The sequence below is a fragment of the Protomyctophum parallelum genome, assembly GCF_964188405.1.
Source record: "Protomyctophum parallelum genome assembly, chromosome: 16".
In the NCBI taxonomy this organism is placed as follows: Eukaryota; Metazoa; Chordata; class Actinopteri; order Myctophiformes; family Myctophidae; genus Protomyctophum; species Protomyctophum parallelum.
In genome coordinates, this window is record NC_139711.1 from 25,755,448 (window position 1) to 25,772,916 (window position 17,469).

Sequence of the window (17,469 nt, forward strand, 5' to 3'; positions counted from 1 at the left end):
TTATATCTGGTTTCAGTATTTATTTATGTATTTTCTCTATTAGTATGGTTATTATAGCGGTGAACTTGTATTGGGGACGGGGGGCAGGGGTCGCGAGACATGGCCAAAGCATTTGGGGTCCCCAGCCAAAAAACGTTGAGAACCCCTGGGTTAAGTGAAAGGTCATGGGAACTGGAGTTCTGAGTCTATCATAATGCAATGCCTTTAGGGAGAGTCTCAACCATGCTGTTGACAAGCAATCTGTATTATTTAACAAGAAAGACTAAGTGGAGAGTGAAGCAGATTTGTACGGCTCTAGCAGTGATTCTCAACCATTTTAATTTCAACAACCCCCAGTTTGACATGCATATTAGTCTACAAAGTACAGACCCCATTTAATGGCATTTCTATCCCTGGTACCCCCAATTTATATTGTAAAATCATCTCTGAGTGTATGTATGAATGAAAATACATCACATGGATGCAACTGCATGGGACGTATCCTCAGTGATGTATCCCAAGGTCATCGGGGGTTTCGGGTCTCACGAATATCATCACTCGGGTGACCCAGCCGGGGTGATCAAGTCCCGACTTGCGTCCCAGTAGCTACCCTCGATCAGACCCACTAGGGAAAGACCAGGGCCGCACAATCCGTTGGAACCACTCCGGAACTACTATGCCGGGACTGAGAGGTACAATTCTGGCATGTGGAGGGACTAGGCTCTGTGGGTTGCCTCCTGTCCGGGCCCCTCCTACAGTACGTCTCATCAGGTCCACTCCTGCTCTTACCAGGAGTACAGCGAGGACCTGTGCGTTGCACCAGACTCCCAGCACCAGGCACTTCATTCAGGAGTGGTAGATTCTTGAGCAGCAATGGTTCTGCAGGCTCCACCGCTGGGCAACGGTAGTACTGCAGGCTCCACTTGCGGCTTGAATGGCCCTCCTAAAGGCCTCATCGAAGGTTTTTGGGCTTCCTCCTCACGGAGGATGCAGGCGCTAACGGTAACCCGTATATATTTATAAATTGTGAAGTCAAATATGATATTTCTTGGCCAAACCGTTATATCGGTCACAGCCAGGCTCCAGTTCTATCCTCAACACAACGCATGTACAGTATATGCATGCAGAGTGGAGAGCGTCGACTGGCTTCTGATTGAAATTATGGCAGTTACTTTGGCAGTTAGTCCTATACCCTTTTCTCATAACTGCAAAACATTTTGTAATGTCAGCCAAAGCCTAAAGGTGGTTTCACACCGGCCACGTTTTTCGGAAAACCGATGGAGAAACGCTGCTTAAAAATCTGAATTCGTGCTCTGTGTGTGGAGACCTTAACTTAGCTGTTACTTGTTAGGCTACAGTATATTGTACTTGAGCGTCAACATGTTACGCTCAAGTACAATATACTGACGCTCAAGTACAATATACTGTAGCAGCTGTTAGGCTAGTTAGATTCCTTCATTTGCCACAATTTTAATTGTTTCTATAATTTTTATCTTATTGTCCGAAATGCAATTAAACATGTAAGAAATGTATACTCCAAAACATCACGCATAGCTCCATTTGTACCCATATGTCGGTTGGAGTCAGTCAGTTCATCTGTTGCACAAGAGACTTGATTGGTGGTGTTAAGTAAACAGACCTGGCTTGATAACCATGGAAACTGGAGGCACGGTGCTGAATCATGTAACCTTTTGGACAAAACAGGTGGCTAATACAAAATGTTCCTAGTAACGAGGTAACAAGGCGATAGATTGTATCATTGTACTGTATGCATGTGTTTACCTCTATGTGTCCACCTTGCTTACTGTAAGTCACTGCGGATTACGAGCGTCTGCAAAAATGCCTGAATTGTAAATTTTATCATTGGTTCTCATAGTGGCGTCCAGGGACCCACAGGGTTCCTTCGGGTGGGTGGGGGGGGGGGTTCCAAATGGACCCTTACATGTCTGTAATTAAATCGTTTGAGAAACACTAGACTGTAACCTTCCAAATGAGACACAGCCCCAGCTGTGCTATACCACTGAGCAAATACATGCCTGGAGACGTCATAGCAGCACCAAAATGAATTCACCCCTCTGTAAAACAACGATGGAGAAGGAAACTAAGGCTCATATAATAATAATAATAATAATAATGATAATAGATAGCATCTTTTACAAAATGCTCCACACAGCATTAATGATAACACAAACGTTTGTGAGAAACGTAATAAAATAGCGAGAAACATAAGTGAGCGAGAAACATAATAAGCATACTGTATAAGGCATAAAAATGTAGTGCGAGATACACAATAAAAAAGCATAAAAAAAGAGCACAGAACATCAGGTAGCAAAAGCAAGTCTACAGTATATCGTTAGCCTCATAGGATAAATGCCTAAGTCATTTTTTGGCGAAATTGAGATTTCTGCATACGGGTGATCTCCTGGGGCTGCTGCATCGTTCTGGATCATCGCCTATGTCCTCAGCCAATCACAAAGCTCACAATCTTCAAAAATGATGATCTGCCTAAGTCACTTGTGTGATTTGAGCATTTTTACGTTGCCGCCTAACTCACTTTGTGTGACTTGGGCATTTTTACATTGCATACACAGCAAACAACAGTTACTCTAATAGACCCCCAGGTGTTTAGTATGGAGTTAACATCACTCTAATAGACCCCCAGGTGTTTAGTATGGAGTTAACATTACTCTAATAGACCCCCAGGTGTTTAGTATGGAGTTAACATTATTCTAATAGACCCCCAGGTGTTCTGTATGGAGTTAACATTACTCTAATAGACCCCAGGTGTTTAGTATGGAGTTAACATCACTCTAATAGACCCCCAGGTGTTTAGTATGTAGTTAACATTACTCTAACAGACCCCCAGGTGTTTAGTATGGAGTTAACATTACTCTAACAGACCCCCAGGTGTTTAGTATGGAGTTAACATCACTCTAATAGACCCCCAGGTGTTTAGTATGGAGTTAACATTACTCTAATAGACCCCCAGGTGTTTAGTATGGAGTTAACATTACTCTAATAGACCCCCAGGTGTTTAGTATGGAGTTAACATCACTCTAATAGACCCCCAGGTGTTTAGTATGGAGTTAACATCACTCTAATAGACCCCCAGGTGTTTAGTATGGAGTTAACATCACTCTAATAGACCCCCAGGTGTTCTGTATGGAGTTAACATTACTCTAACAGACCCCCAGGTGTTTAGTATGGAGTTAACATTACTCTAACAGACCCCCAGGTGTTTAGTATGGAGTTAACATTACTCTAATAGACCCCCAGGTGTTCTGTATGGAGTTAACATTACTCTAACAGACCCCCAGGTGTTTAGTATGGAGTTAACATCACTCTAATAGACCCCCAGGTGTTTAGTATGGAGTTAACATCACTCTAATAGACCCCCAGGTGTTCTGTATGGAGTTAACATTACTCTAACAGACCCCCAGGTGTTTAGTATGGAGTTAACATTACTCTAACAGACCCCCAGGTGTTTAGTATGGAGTTAACATCACTCTAATAGACCCCCAGGTGTTCTGTATGGAGTTAACATTACTCTAACAGACCCCAAGGTGTTTAGTATGGAGTTAACATTACTCTAATAGACCCCCAGGTGTTTAGTATGGAGTTAACATCACTCTAATAGACCCCCAGGTGTTCTGTATGGAGTTAACATTACTCTAACAGACCCCCAGGTGTTTAGTATGGAGTTAACATTACTCTAATAGACCCCCAGGTGTTTAGTATGGAGTTAACATCACTCTAATAGACCCCCAGGTGTTCTGTATGGAGTTAACATTACTCTAATAGACCCCCAGGTGTTCTGTATGGAGTTAACATTACTCTAACAGACCCCCAGGTGTTTAGTATGGAGTTAACATCACTCTAATATACCCCCAGGTGTTCTGTATGGAGTTAACATTACTCTAACAGACCCCCAGGTGTTTAGTATGGAGTTAACATCACTCTAATAGACCCCCAGGTGTTCTGTATGGAGTTAACATTACTCTAACAGACCCCCAGGTGTTTAGTATGGAGTTAACATTACTCTAATAGACCCCCAGGTGTTTAGTATGGAGTTAACATTACTCTAATAGACCCCCAGGTGTTTAGTATGGAGTTAACATCACTCTAATAGACCCCCAGGTGTTCTGTATGGAGTTAACATTACTCTAACAGACCCCCAGGTGTTTAGTATGGAGTTAACATTACTCTAATAGACCCCCAGGTGTTTAGTATGGAGTTAACATTACTCTAATAGACCCCCAGGTGTTTAGTATGGAGTTAACATCACTCTAATAGACCCCCAGGTGTTCTGTATGGAGTTAACATTACTCTAACAGACCCCCAGGTGTTTAGTATGGAGTTAACATTACTCTAATAGACCCCCAGGTGTTTAGTATGGAGTTAACATCACTCTAATAGACCCCCAGGTGTTTAGTATGGAGTTAACATCACTCTAATAGACCCCCAGGTGTTTAGTATGGAGTTAACATCACTCTAATAGACCCCCAGGTGTTTAGTATGGAGTTAACATCACTCTAATAGACCCCCAGGTGTTTAGTATGGAGTTAACATCACTCTAATAGACCCCCAGGTGTTTAGTATGGAGTTAACATCACTCTAATAGACCCCCAGGTGTTTAGTATGGAGTTAACATCACTCTAATAGACCCCCAGGTGTTTAGTATGGAGTTAACATTACTCTAATAGACCCCCAGGTGTTTAGTATTGAGTTAACATTACTCTAATAGACCCCCAGGTGTTTAGTATGGTAACATCACTCTAATAGACCCCCAGGTGTTTAGTATGGAGTTAACATCACTCTAATAGACCCCCAGGTGTTTAGTATGGAGTTAACATCACTCTAATAGACCCCCAGGTGTTTAGTATGGAGTTAACATTACTCTAATAGACCCCCAGGTGTTTAGTATGGAGTTAACATCACTCTAATAGACCCCCAGGTGTTTAGTAGACATGTATTAAAAAATGCCTAAGTCACAGATTATTTTCTTGAAAATGGCCTAAGTCACTTTTTTTTGTTATGGAATGACTCTCATGTTTATCTTTTTGTAAAAAACATTTTGTTAACCCCTCAGGAAACCATTGTAAAAATCTGCATTAAAAACTCTTACATACTTGCGAGAAAATGTGTTTTTCCTTATTATCCGAAAATCATAAAAAATGACTTATGCATTTATCCTATGAGGCTAACGATATAAAAGGTGTGTTTTACGAAGTCATTTAAAAGAGAGCATTGATTTTGCTAAGATGATCTTCTCAGGTAGATTACAATTTACAATACAATTTAGGCATTTAGCAGATCCAGAGCGATTTACAGTAAGCAAGGTAATACATCAAATGATCATTCCAAAGTCCAAGAGTCCTGGTTGCAAATGGACAATCAACTTATTTTTTATAGACATTGCAACGACCAGAGCTCCTGGTCATACAGGGTTAAAAGGTCTGTAATGTAGGAATAGGCTAGAACAAGCCGTGCCTTAAAAGTAATCAATAAACTCCTGGAATCAATTTTTAAAACCAATAGTTAGTTAACCAATCAGGGGAAGCTATTGTATGCTTGTGTAAGCCATAAAATCGTTTAGTACAATGTTGCACTATTCCAGAAAGGAACCTTGGAAAACAATTATTGTGGTTCGACCTCGGGACGCCTGATGACCTGATGTTTATCATACTGTACTGTACTGTCAAAAAGCTTTCATCATTTAAATATAAACTAATAATTCCAATATGATGTCCCACCAATCTGGTCACTACTATAACATATATATCTCTCCAGGTCGTCCTCAGACGAGCCCTCCATCGGCGTCTCCAGTCATCTCGGTTCTCCATACATCTGGCCAGCTCATTTGTGCTTTCTGCACCAGCATCTTTCTTTAGTACCACGTAGGTAGGTGTAGGACGTCCTCTCGATCGATGCTGGTTTCCACGTTGATTTTCAATGTTGGTTTCCACAGTACAAGCTTTTTGGCCGGGAGTTCTTGATGTCGGTGGCAGTGGCCAGCTAGTCTCATCCTCCTTACTGCTATCTTCTCCGATACACTTGGTAATGCCCCGTACAGACGCTTGCTGGTGATGTGCTCGTCCTGGTTGATGTTCAGTACCACACGTAACATTCTGGTGTAGCACCCGTCCAGGGATTTCTTTAAGGCTTGTGTTAGTGTCCAGCATTCTATATAAATGTTTAATTGTAATTTATTACAATTAATTCAGTAGTTATGCCATAACCATTTACGAGGCATACGTATTTTGGGCATGTCATTATAGGTAAAACATTTCCAAATTGCAAAACACGTTGAGTTTATAGAGCTTAACTCTTAACTGATCAATTTTGGGGGCAGGGTTGACCTTGTTGCAACAAATGGCCCAATTATCAGGAACATTAGTGGGTTTTATGCATTCTTTAGCTAACCCCTCAATGTCACAAAAAGTCAGACACACACACTCACTCAAGTGTGCAGCGGCGGAGGAGTTCAGAGGTCATCGCACTCGGAGCACTTAAATTGCACTTAAATTGTCTCCTCCCTCCCTTCCAGAGCCTTGGACTTAATTTGGTGGTTTAGAGCAGTGGTCAATGGTTCCCAAGCTTTTTCATGTCAAGGACCCCCAAATTGACACTAATTAGCCCACAGACCCCCCATTTGAAAAGATATGCCAGGGACCCCCATAAGAGAAGATTTTTACGGCTCTAGCAGTGATTCTCAACCTGTTTAATTTCAAAGACCCTCAGTTTGACATGCATTAGACTACGGACCCACATTTAATGGCATTTCTATCTCTGGGACCCCCAATTTATATTGTAAAAGCAATGTTAATTTAACTCTGAGAGTGTACAAATGGAACCAAATGGACCCGTTCATTTGGTTCCATTTGTACACTCTCAGTTACAGACCCATAAGGGCCCATTTGGTTCCAAACTATCATTTAGCTGGGGACCCCCTGGAACTCCCTGAAGGACCCCACTTTGGTTTAGAGAGAGTAAAATCTATTCTAGATGAGGGCAAGCCAAAGTAATATACGGTATGCAATAAAGAGCAGGTGAAGTGAATGTGTGATAAAGGCAGATAGAGATACTATGGAATAACATTCAAGTTTGACATTGACTTGTGAAAATGGCTTCTGATGCGGTCTCTCTAAAGCCTGATTGTGTGCTGGGTGTCGCTGTCACATACAAAAATAGATCTACAAGCTCACAGCTTGACTTGACATTCCAGATTTAACTTGGGGGACCTGATTTGATTTCATGCTTGTAAAACTATTGTGTGATATATTGCATAACACTTCAGCCAGCCCACATGTTATGTGTAACAAGCAACTGGGGAATTATGCAAATGAACAGTAACGATCATACACTGCTCCTTTTTCCCCATCTCTCTCCCAATTTCCCATTATCACTCTTCTCTCCCTCAATATCACCCCCTCCCTTCGCTTTAACTCAGCCCCTGCCTCTCTCCTCCGATATACTCTGAAGAGAGGAAGAGAGAGATCTCGCCCTCGATCTCTTCCCTGGCGTTTTACAGCAGATTAAGCTGTCAACCTCTCTTAAGGTGGCCATTCACAGGGTACCACTTCCTCTCGCTCTGCCACCAATATGCAATTATTGCCTAAAGCGGGCCCTGCAGACACACCAGGTGCCGGGAAATTGTGAGCTTTGCAGGAATGTGGGAATGAGTCTATTCCAGGAACAATTACGCTAACTTCCGCTTTTGTTCAGACAATGTGAAAAAGGGGCCGGCCATCGTTGAACTGGTATACAGCAAATGTATTTAAGGTGGTGGAGTAGTGGATGTGATGCTCACCTGTGGAATTACATTACACCACAAATGTCCTAAAATAAATCTTACAGCTTTTCTTTGCTTTGCAGTATAGCTCCATTATAACTCCCTCGAGTCTCAGATTGAATCCATAGTTTCAGTACCAAGACTAAAGGCCAAATTATATTTATCACATCTGTGCAGCCGCGAGGGTATGTGCATGTACAAAGGCTGCATAGTGACCACATGCACCTGTGCAAGCACATAAACTGTTGCTACACACGTCTGTATGACTCGTTAAAAGCCTGCCCTATACAGACAACACAACAACTTGTGCTTACATTTGTGGTGAACGTGATAGTTAATATTTATTAACAGTTTGCAGAATTACAGTACATTTCAAGCACAAACTCAATACAAAGACTGTTAACTGTGAGTGGACGACCCAATTAAGCATTACACTTGTTTACAACAGGGTCCACATTGTTCAATTCATCAAAACATTTAGAGACATACAAATAGACATTTCTATGTAGCTAAAGAACAGAACAGGAATTCATCATAGACAGACAGAGTATGAGCCAATGTCAGGAGTTGCAAATGTAGTCCTGAACCCGCCATCTTGAGAACAAAACAGGTGTTGCAAACAAATTAATTCGTTCTATGCCAATCAGAATGTTCAGACAAATTGAAACTATGGAATCGTGCGAATTCTGTCTGTGAGTGTACTCACTCAAAATCCCCATACATGGGGAAAGCCCCCATATATGATGCCCAGGTCTCGTGACATCACTAGTATGACATCATCAGGGATGATAGTAAATCAGGGATCATAGTAAATGTGACTTGCTGTCGCAATTAAGCCCATATATGGAGATCCCTGATGTCATCAATATTAGTATATGGATATATGTCAGAACCTGTTATGACATTCCATATGTTGATCCTTCCCCATCCTTCCTTCCTCTTCGATGTCTCCCTTTTGACTGATACCTGTCCATTTAAAGTTTAAATGGACAGGTATCAGTTTTAAACTCTAGACGGGCCTGCCCCAATTAGTTTTTTTTTCTTTTCTTCTAGTACATTATATTTTCTTTGTCCCAACAACTTATCCCTACTTTACTTGTACCTGTAAACCCATCTTGATTCTTGATTGCTGCCTCTGATGCTTGGGCATCTAGGAACTGAAGCAAATTCTACAGCCAAAAGCATACTAACATTGGCGTTTGGCATGCAGTTTGACAGTGGCATTCTCTCCTTCACATCACGTGGGGAGAGAGCAGCAAATAGCTGGATGATATATACAGTATATATCTCACTGTAGTGGCGTAAGCCCACATAACCGCAGGCCGTTCAGTGTTGGATAGTGCCATTCGTCACTATCACAGCAGATGTGTGGGCACCATTGTGGTTCGTCATGTGACAGACATTTACTCATCTAGCTGACGTACAATGCCCTCCCTCTGTGTGCAGTTAGCTAACAATGCTTTATTCAGCCATACACAGAAATGTTACTGGTGTACGTCCATCACTTTATTTTGTATTGTCCTTCCGTCAGCACCAAGCTACTCACAATAACTGGAGTAGGAAAGATTGCCTATCATGATTTAGTATTGTTTGTGTGTGTGTGTGTGTGTGTGTGTGTGTGTGTGTGTGTGTGTGTGTGTGTGTGTGTGTGTGTGTGTGTGTGTGTGTGTGTGTGTGTGTGCGTGCACGTGTACGTACAGTATACTCTCTGTGAATGTCCAGCTCGTTTGTTCCGTAAATATGATTCAGAAGTCATTGAGAAGTGGAGCCTGTACACATTTGGTTCTAAGTAGGTATTTCCTGTCGCAGCAGCAGCAGTGAGAACATGGAAGTCCTACTCAGCGTTGGCAGGCTGGAGGAGGTGAAACCTATCCTGATCTCCATACCATCTGCTCATGCATTATGGAGCCCTGTGCAGGGACGCGTGCACAGAGCGTTGAGGGCACTTCTGGAAGAAAACAGCCGATCAACAACAGGCTTTCAATGCGATGCGTTGAGAGCTTGTAGATCTGCTATTTTCCGGGACGTAACCCCGCACTCATTGGCTATACTGGAGATGCGTCGATGACATGGAGTCATCGAAACAAATGATTTCAACGCAAAATGCTGCGTTCAAGATCAGGAGAGTTCCAGAATAAAGCAATTCCCGGTATGGCATGGAAAGGAGGAGAGGAGTGGCATTTGCATTTCTTTCACCATAGTAAACGCTGCATTCATGGTCTATAGAGGGCAGTTATTTTACCCATTCTGACCTGAGATCAGATTCATAAGAGGTTTCCGCCGGACACACACTGGTCTGATGAACCCATTCTGACCTGAGATCAGATTCTAAAAATGTCAGTCGCTCTTCGATTTTTCAAAAATAGCAGACCTACAAGCTCGTATCGCGCCACTCGGTGGCTTGTGTGTGCACTGTGCACACATCTATCTATTACTATACTAGCGAGGGCTAAATATCCCCAAGTATAGTAGAATTTGGTCCTCACAATAGAAATGGTTGTTGTGTGGTTACAATAAATGGATAGTTTTAGAGTTATTAGGTTTATAATTATGAAAAGATTCAGGTTGGTGTTAGTGTTTTTCCTACTTTACACCTACACTGGCTATTTTCAGCTGTGTGTGTGTGTGTGTGTGTGTGTGTGTGTGTGTGTGTGTGTGTGTGTGTGTGTGTGTGTGTGTGTGTGTGTGTGTGTGTGTGTGCGTGCGTGCGTGCGTGCGTGCGTGCGTGCGTGCGTGCGTGCGTGTGTGCATGCGTGTGCGTGCGTGCACGTGTGTCGAAGGCCATGGCATATGGCCTGTTAACCTTGTGTCATATGTGCTGATGATGGTGGCAGGCTGACTATGGATACAGATGGAAGTGGGGCTGATAAAGCTCCCACATTGCTAATCGAAGCATCTTAAAGTGCAAATTGACAGTGGGCTTCACCTCATTGAAATTCTTGCCCTTGAGGTATTCTTTTTTCCCCCACTTCCGAGCAGATGGTGTGATGGTATTTCTATTTATATTACAGTAAACTTGCGCGACTGTAAAGACGAAACGGAAGTGGGGAGGAGGCTCCACTTCCGCTTTATATTTTACTCATGATAGAAATTCCGTTGCTCCAGACTGTATGATGGAAGCATTTGTATATTGAGAGAGGCAACAGTCTGGTAACTCGAGACTGGAACTACAAACTAATATGGAGCACTGAACACACACAGAATAGTACTGGAGCTCGTCACCCAACCAGGCTCAGCTGGTCCTCATATGCACTGACTCAGGGCAAGCAGACTGTTCTAATCTAGGCCACAGGAAGAGGGGAGTGGAGAATTGGCCAAGGGGAATTAGGAGCATGGCCAAAGTCTCAACGGGGCATCAACAGACCAAGGCAAGGAAGGTGAATTAAGGAATGTACACTGACGTCATTTTCTCTAGATTGGTCGCACTGGGTGGCAAACTGCTGCCGGGAGTTCCGTGGAATACGCGGAATGCATTGCAGTCAATGAGAGCCAGGTGGACTGGCCAGCTTGACCTTTACAAATAGTGTTTGCTTTTCGATGTGTACAATGTATCATTTTATAGAAGTATGTATCTAAAGAGGAAAAAAGTATGTTTATGAACGTGCCAAAGTATCGCGAGACTGTCCATTGTTATTGCCAGTCTGACAACCAAACCCGAACCTGAAACGAACGCTGTTTAGTTGACTCAATAAAACTACATACTGTGCACAAAGCAAAATAAATGTGAAATATGTTGGGGAAAAACTAATCTGTCTAAAGACCTACCTCACTGGTAGGCGGGTTGATGAAGTGTCCACACAGCCCTTCGATATGAGACACAGACGAGTATAATTTTTTTTTACCATTTTATCATAAGCATTATAGTGAGGACCAATTATATGAAGATAAGGTTGAAGATGGGTGAGCTTGTCCTGTAAGCGTCTTGTTCAGAGACACTTCGACACAGAGGCCGGAGCAAACCGGTGCCCTTCTGATTACCAGGCCGGCCTTTCTACCCACTAAGCTACGGCCGGTCCGCGCTTGTCTCGCTGATGTAGATTGCTGATGTAACAACTGTTATTAATGCAAAGCCAGTAATGCGCAAAATTGAAGGATTCATGATTCACCACCAGTGTGACATAGTTGCTGTCACTTACGTTGTGACGTTGTAATGATATGTCACACGAGAGCAGATCAAAGGGTTAACTGAAACGTACAAGCCCCCATTGCGATGTCCTGAATATTGACACAATGCAAATGAAGCCAACGTTTCTGCAGCAATCGGCCGCATCTCAAAGGCATGTGAAGTATGTGTGACGACGGAGTCAGATGTTTGTAAAAGGGGACGCTCTGGCTCACAAGTGTGTATTGTTTGACTATGGCTCAAGTGGCAAAGAAAGCTATCATTACAGTGAGCCTGATGGTCCATAATGTGCAATTATACATGCTGGTAGCAGTGTGTAGACCAAAACACAAGACCACCATTCAAACCAGAGCATTAGGGGGAAAAGGATCCGGCACTGTTACAACAGTAGCTCTCTTTAATCAAATCTAATTTTTGCATTTACACAAATCAAATTTTAACAGTTTTAATTATATGCTGGAAAAAATAGCATAGCTATTTGTCTTCATAGCAGTTGGAGGCTTTGTCTGTTCAGGAGTATGTTTGTGTGGTTTGGAATTTGTTAACTCGTCCATAAAATTAGCGGATACCGAAGCAATGAAATGCCATAAACTAAGAATTACTTGCAATAAGGACTGTGTTATAATAGAAGCATTTTTGTGGTGTTTAGTTTTTTTGGTTTTGGTTTTGGTTTTGCAGTGCGGTTTAAAGTCCAGATGAAATGTCATTTTGTCTGTATTATATTACTTCCGTATTATGATTTGTATAAACAAATCTCAAAAAAATGTTTGGGAAAGATTTGCATAATTCGTCATAATTTAACCCATTTAGACCTGAGGATGATTCTACAAATGCCTTCTAAATCCTGACAGTTTTCTGAAAAAACGATGTTTAATATATTTCCATACATGTTTCTCATGTATGGTATGTCGTTCTCAAACAATTTCATGTCAAGGACTCCCAAAAATATATGTAATTGGCCACCAACCGAAATATGTTGTTCCGTTTACATCATGGAAGAGACACAGGGGGAGTATTTTACATGACTCACATGTCTCATATTTTGCATGACATTCATTATGGTACGGCACCGCCATATCGTGCAAGTATGATCGCACCCTACAAACCCCCCCCCGAGCGCTATGATCAGCAGGGAAGCTGGAAGTACCTTCGCTAAAAACACTGGCAACGCCCAAAACGTCCCAAACTCTTCTCCCTTCTGGCTCCAAAACTATGGAATGCACTTCCCCTTGCAATCAGAACTGCAGATTCACTCCCAATCTTCCGCAGCACCACTTTAGACTCCATCTTAGCACTTGCCGTAGTACTTGCCCTATAGCCTCGACCACCTATACAGGGGTATGCATAGGCTCAATGTATGTAACTTAAATAGCACTTTATGTAGACATAGCACTCTATAGCGTATACACATACTGTATAGATAGATATTCCACTGTTAGGTTCTTAAGCTTACGTATGATTCATGATGACAATTTTTTATGTATTTGATATATTACCATGTTTCTTGTTCTTGCTTTGGATTAAGGCTAAATGCCTAAATTGTAATTGTATGATGATGTATCTATTTACGATGGGCTGCCATTAGTCAGTCTGCCACGTAGACTATTTGAAGACCCAGTGGGGTGGGATTGTCTGAGAATGCATAAGCATCTGGCGGTGGGTGCATTGAGTGATTGACAGAAATCTCACACTGACCATTGAGAGGCCAGCGAAAGTTAATGACTTAAACCCTAGTCTATATGCTTGGTCAACTGGACCTGAGTTGACTAGTTTTGACCACATCTCTCATGGTGGTGGGTGGCCAAGAATTATTAAAAATAAACAGTAAATGACAAACCACAGCCCCCTCACGTATTAGAAGGACATCAGTCAACAGAAAATAGGTCGGGTGTTTTCGATTAATCTATCATGGTTAAAATGGAGTTTGGATTTGTATAGGAAGGGGGCAGCTAGGGCATCTAAAATTAATATTAAATATCTAAATACTGACTGAAGCAACTTAAAGGCATATTCAGTGATTTCCCTCAAAAAACCTTAGGTTTCGTTTTTGGCTGTGGGACCCAGCCTTTCGTCCAATCAGGATAGAGAGTCAAAAACGAAACCTAAGGTTTTTTGACCCCCAGGGGTTAACTGGGGACAGGGAGGAACTCCTTATATGGCCAGCACACTCTATAGTAGGGAGGATTATCACAACAAAACAAAAAAATAAGTGATATTTGAATTAAGTGAAATCACTGAATATACCTTTAAAAACTGTCTGGGGTGTTCACATAAGCCTGGGTAGATGATGAAATGACCAAAGGTTTTTTTTTTAAGTGAAATATCCCTTTAACTTTATGAACTTAAAGGGATTGTGACATAAAAAAAAAGGTTTTGGAATTGTTCTTGTTTTTTTAGGTTTTCTAATCTCAATTGCACCCAAAAAACATGAACTTTTAACATTCAGTAGATTTTCTGTGATCTGGGGTTTTCTGGCTCAAACAGGTGCTCTCATTTGCCGGCAGTAAGTGACATCACTTACTGCAAATCCCATATATGTCAATGGGATTTGCCAGCAGATGTCACTGTTTCACTGTGTTGCCTGTTTTCATTGTAGCCCAAAAGGCCCAAAAAACCCCAAAGAAAACTTCAGACCACAGAAAATCCACTGAATGTTCAAAGTTCAGGTTTTTTGGGTGTAATTGAGGTCATAAAACCTAAAAGAAAAAAGAAAAAGAAATGAAAATGAATGTCATAAAACCTTTAAATGCAAAAACATTGGACATAAAAATACTAATATTTTAATACAGTTGAAATCAATAACATATCAGTATTCTAATATTAACCGATGGGCTGCATTAAGTGAAGGTGCAGGCCACATGTGGCCCCTGGGCCGCCAGTTGCCCATGTACTGTATACTTAAGTGAAGGTGCGGGCCACGTGCTCCTTCTGGGGGTGCATACGTTGGTTAGACATACTGACAGTTCGACAGGCATTAGTCCGACAACAGTCACTCCCGACATGCACGGCCGGTTACAACTAACCCGTGGCAGCAACATAAAAGCAGCAAAAAAAACAAAGCGGGGTCACCCAGAGCCACCATTCTAGGAATGAAGCGATCAGAAAGTTCACAACACTGGACCAGTCTCAGGCTGCAGGGAAAACTGTCTCTTCTTCCCTTTGCAAACCACTCATTATCACACTCTGTACTGTCAAATAACACCATAGGTGAGGACATTCTTATTTTCACCATTAAAGCCCGTTTACATTACCAAGTTCAACATGGCAACCTGGTACCCATCAGCACACGACCCACACTGCATCCTACATCCAGTACCACATGACAAAGAAACAGTCGTACACATCTTAACCGTTTCTCTGCTAAGTAAGTATCTATACGTCATTTGACATGAAAAGGTTTGAGAACCAATGATGTATAGGAGGAGCCTTGCATCATCAGATCCCTTTGTCCCTCCATTTCTCCACCACCACCGCAAGTCGACAGCCAGTCAACTGTGTCATTGGCCTACTAATAGGAGGGAGGGCGGGGATCACGGCTGGCTGTATAACAAGAACACGACAAGCTGTCAGTGCGCCTGGCTGTGACAGGTGCCGGATCCTTCCCAGAATGCTCCACGGTGCAGCCGCCACCGCCACGGCCGCCGCGCGCTGTCGAAGAGCACCCTCTAAATCTCCAGCCGACGAGACGAAGGCATCCGTCTCCCACACAGACACAAGTAATTAGGTTCTCACCCAGGCCTTAACTCTGCGAAAGCTATGAGAGCTTCTGCTCTCTTTCCTGCCCGCAATCCGTGGGTAGTACTGTTTTTTCTCTGTGTCTCTCTCCCGGCCTCCCTCTCTCTATCGGTCTTCATCCCACACAGTCCTATATTCCTCCCTCTCTGCTTTCCCTGCCGCTTTCACCCCATCTCTCTTTATCCCACAAATTCGTGCCTCTTCCCTCAGTCAATACATGTCATGTCTGTTCACATGCAGCTTTGGCCATTTGGTTTACATACTGTAGGGTAGGCTATACTGTACTGTATGTGGCTGTATAGGCTATAGGCTATACTGTATGTGGCTGTATACGCTTACATAGGCAGTACTGTATGTGGCTGTATACTTACATAGGCTATACTGTATGTGGCTGTATACTTACATAGGCTATACTGTATGTGGCTCTATACTTACATAGGCTATACTGTATGTGGCTGTATACTTACATAGGCTATACTGTATGTGGCTGTATTACTGTATACGCTTTTTGCTGTCTTCTTTTTTATGTTTTGTATCACCAACATCTGCTACAGGGTCATAGAAATGTTGGTGAACTTACCCGAATAATTAGTGTGCCGATAGAGCGTTGCAGTCCCGCCCCCTTTCATGACGACGACAGGCCCAGGAAATAATTCCCCATTAATTTTCCTCAGAGACTTTTCAAAAAGTATTTATTTAAAGACCCTTTCATGACGACGACAGGCCCAGGAAATAATTCCCCATACATTTTCCTCATAGACTTTTCAAAAAGTATTTATTTAAAGACGTTTACGCCGCGGACAAAAGCCAACTCGGATCGTGACAAATCATGACAATAAACACAATATTTTGGGCCGAACAAATAATTACAAAGAAGAAAAACAACAAAAGTGTTGTACCCTGCCCTTTTTGTCTTCTAATTATTTGTTCGGCCCAAAATGTTTTATTTGTTGTCATGATTTGTCACGATCCAAGTTGGCTTTGTTCGAGGCTTACAGATCTTTAAATAAATACTTTTTGAAATGTCTATGGGAAAAATGCGTGGGGAATTATTTCCTGGGCCTGTCTTCGTCATGAAAGGGGGCGGGACTGCGATGCTCTATAGGCAGTTCTGCATATTAGTTTGTAGTAAATCATTTGCCAGCAAAGTCTCTGGGCTAATTGATGACGTAAGAAGTCATGTGGCCAATATAAATACTTCCGTACCTAAATACTGTCTTCCCCACAATCCGATTTCTATATAGCTATCTTAGTGGCATATGCGTACAGTGCACTATATGAGAGGGAGCCAAAGAGAGTTGTTAGCTAATAAGGACTCGTTACAATAATTGCCCAGCACACAAAGCCTAATAAATGGGTGAGAGTAGAACCAAGCTTGTCGTTTACTGAAGCCCACCATCAAATGATTTAATCATCAAAACTGTAGCTATTTACTTACATAATGTAGTTATATAACAAATATGAGGACCCCTGCACAACTTCAGGGACTGTGCGTGCTCAACAAATGCACACGTGTATATTTGGCTATGAGCAGCGGCGTTCTCATCATGATGAAATAAAATCCGGTTTTTTGCCCTGATGTTTCACCTTCACTAAAACACAATCTGCACGTGAACCATCACCAGAATTGTATATTTCCAAAAAGTAGCCTGGGTGTTTAATACGCAAAATCGTTTTGGACACCAAAACGTTTAAAAGGAACTAGGTGGCTATTTGCAAACAATAGCCTGGGTGGATCCAAATTAGAGGGGGGGGGGGGTCATTTAATACACAAAATGGTGTCAGACCCCGGGCGTTTAAAAGGAACCAGGCCCTTTTTGAGGCAGGGCTGCTATTTGGA

The 17,469-nt window shown here is 42.3% G+C and overlaps 1 long non-coding RNA gene across 1 annotated transcript in view; it reads right to left on the minus strand.

The window, feature by feature from the left end:
- Positions 1 to 16,431, minus strand: part of LOC310873260 — a 618,303-nt gene extending 601,872 nt beyond the window's left edge. The window contains exon 1 of the long non-coding RNA XR_014570476.1: positions 16,376 to 16,431. This is a non-coding gene — a long non-coding RNA (uncharacterized lncRNA). The remainder of the gene's footprint in view (positions 1 to 16,375) is intronic.
- Positions 16,432 to 17,469: the final 1,038 nt, after the last annotated feature.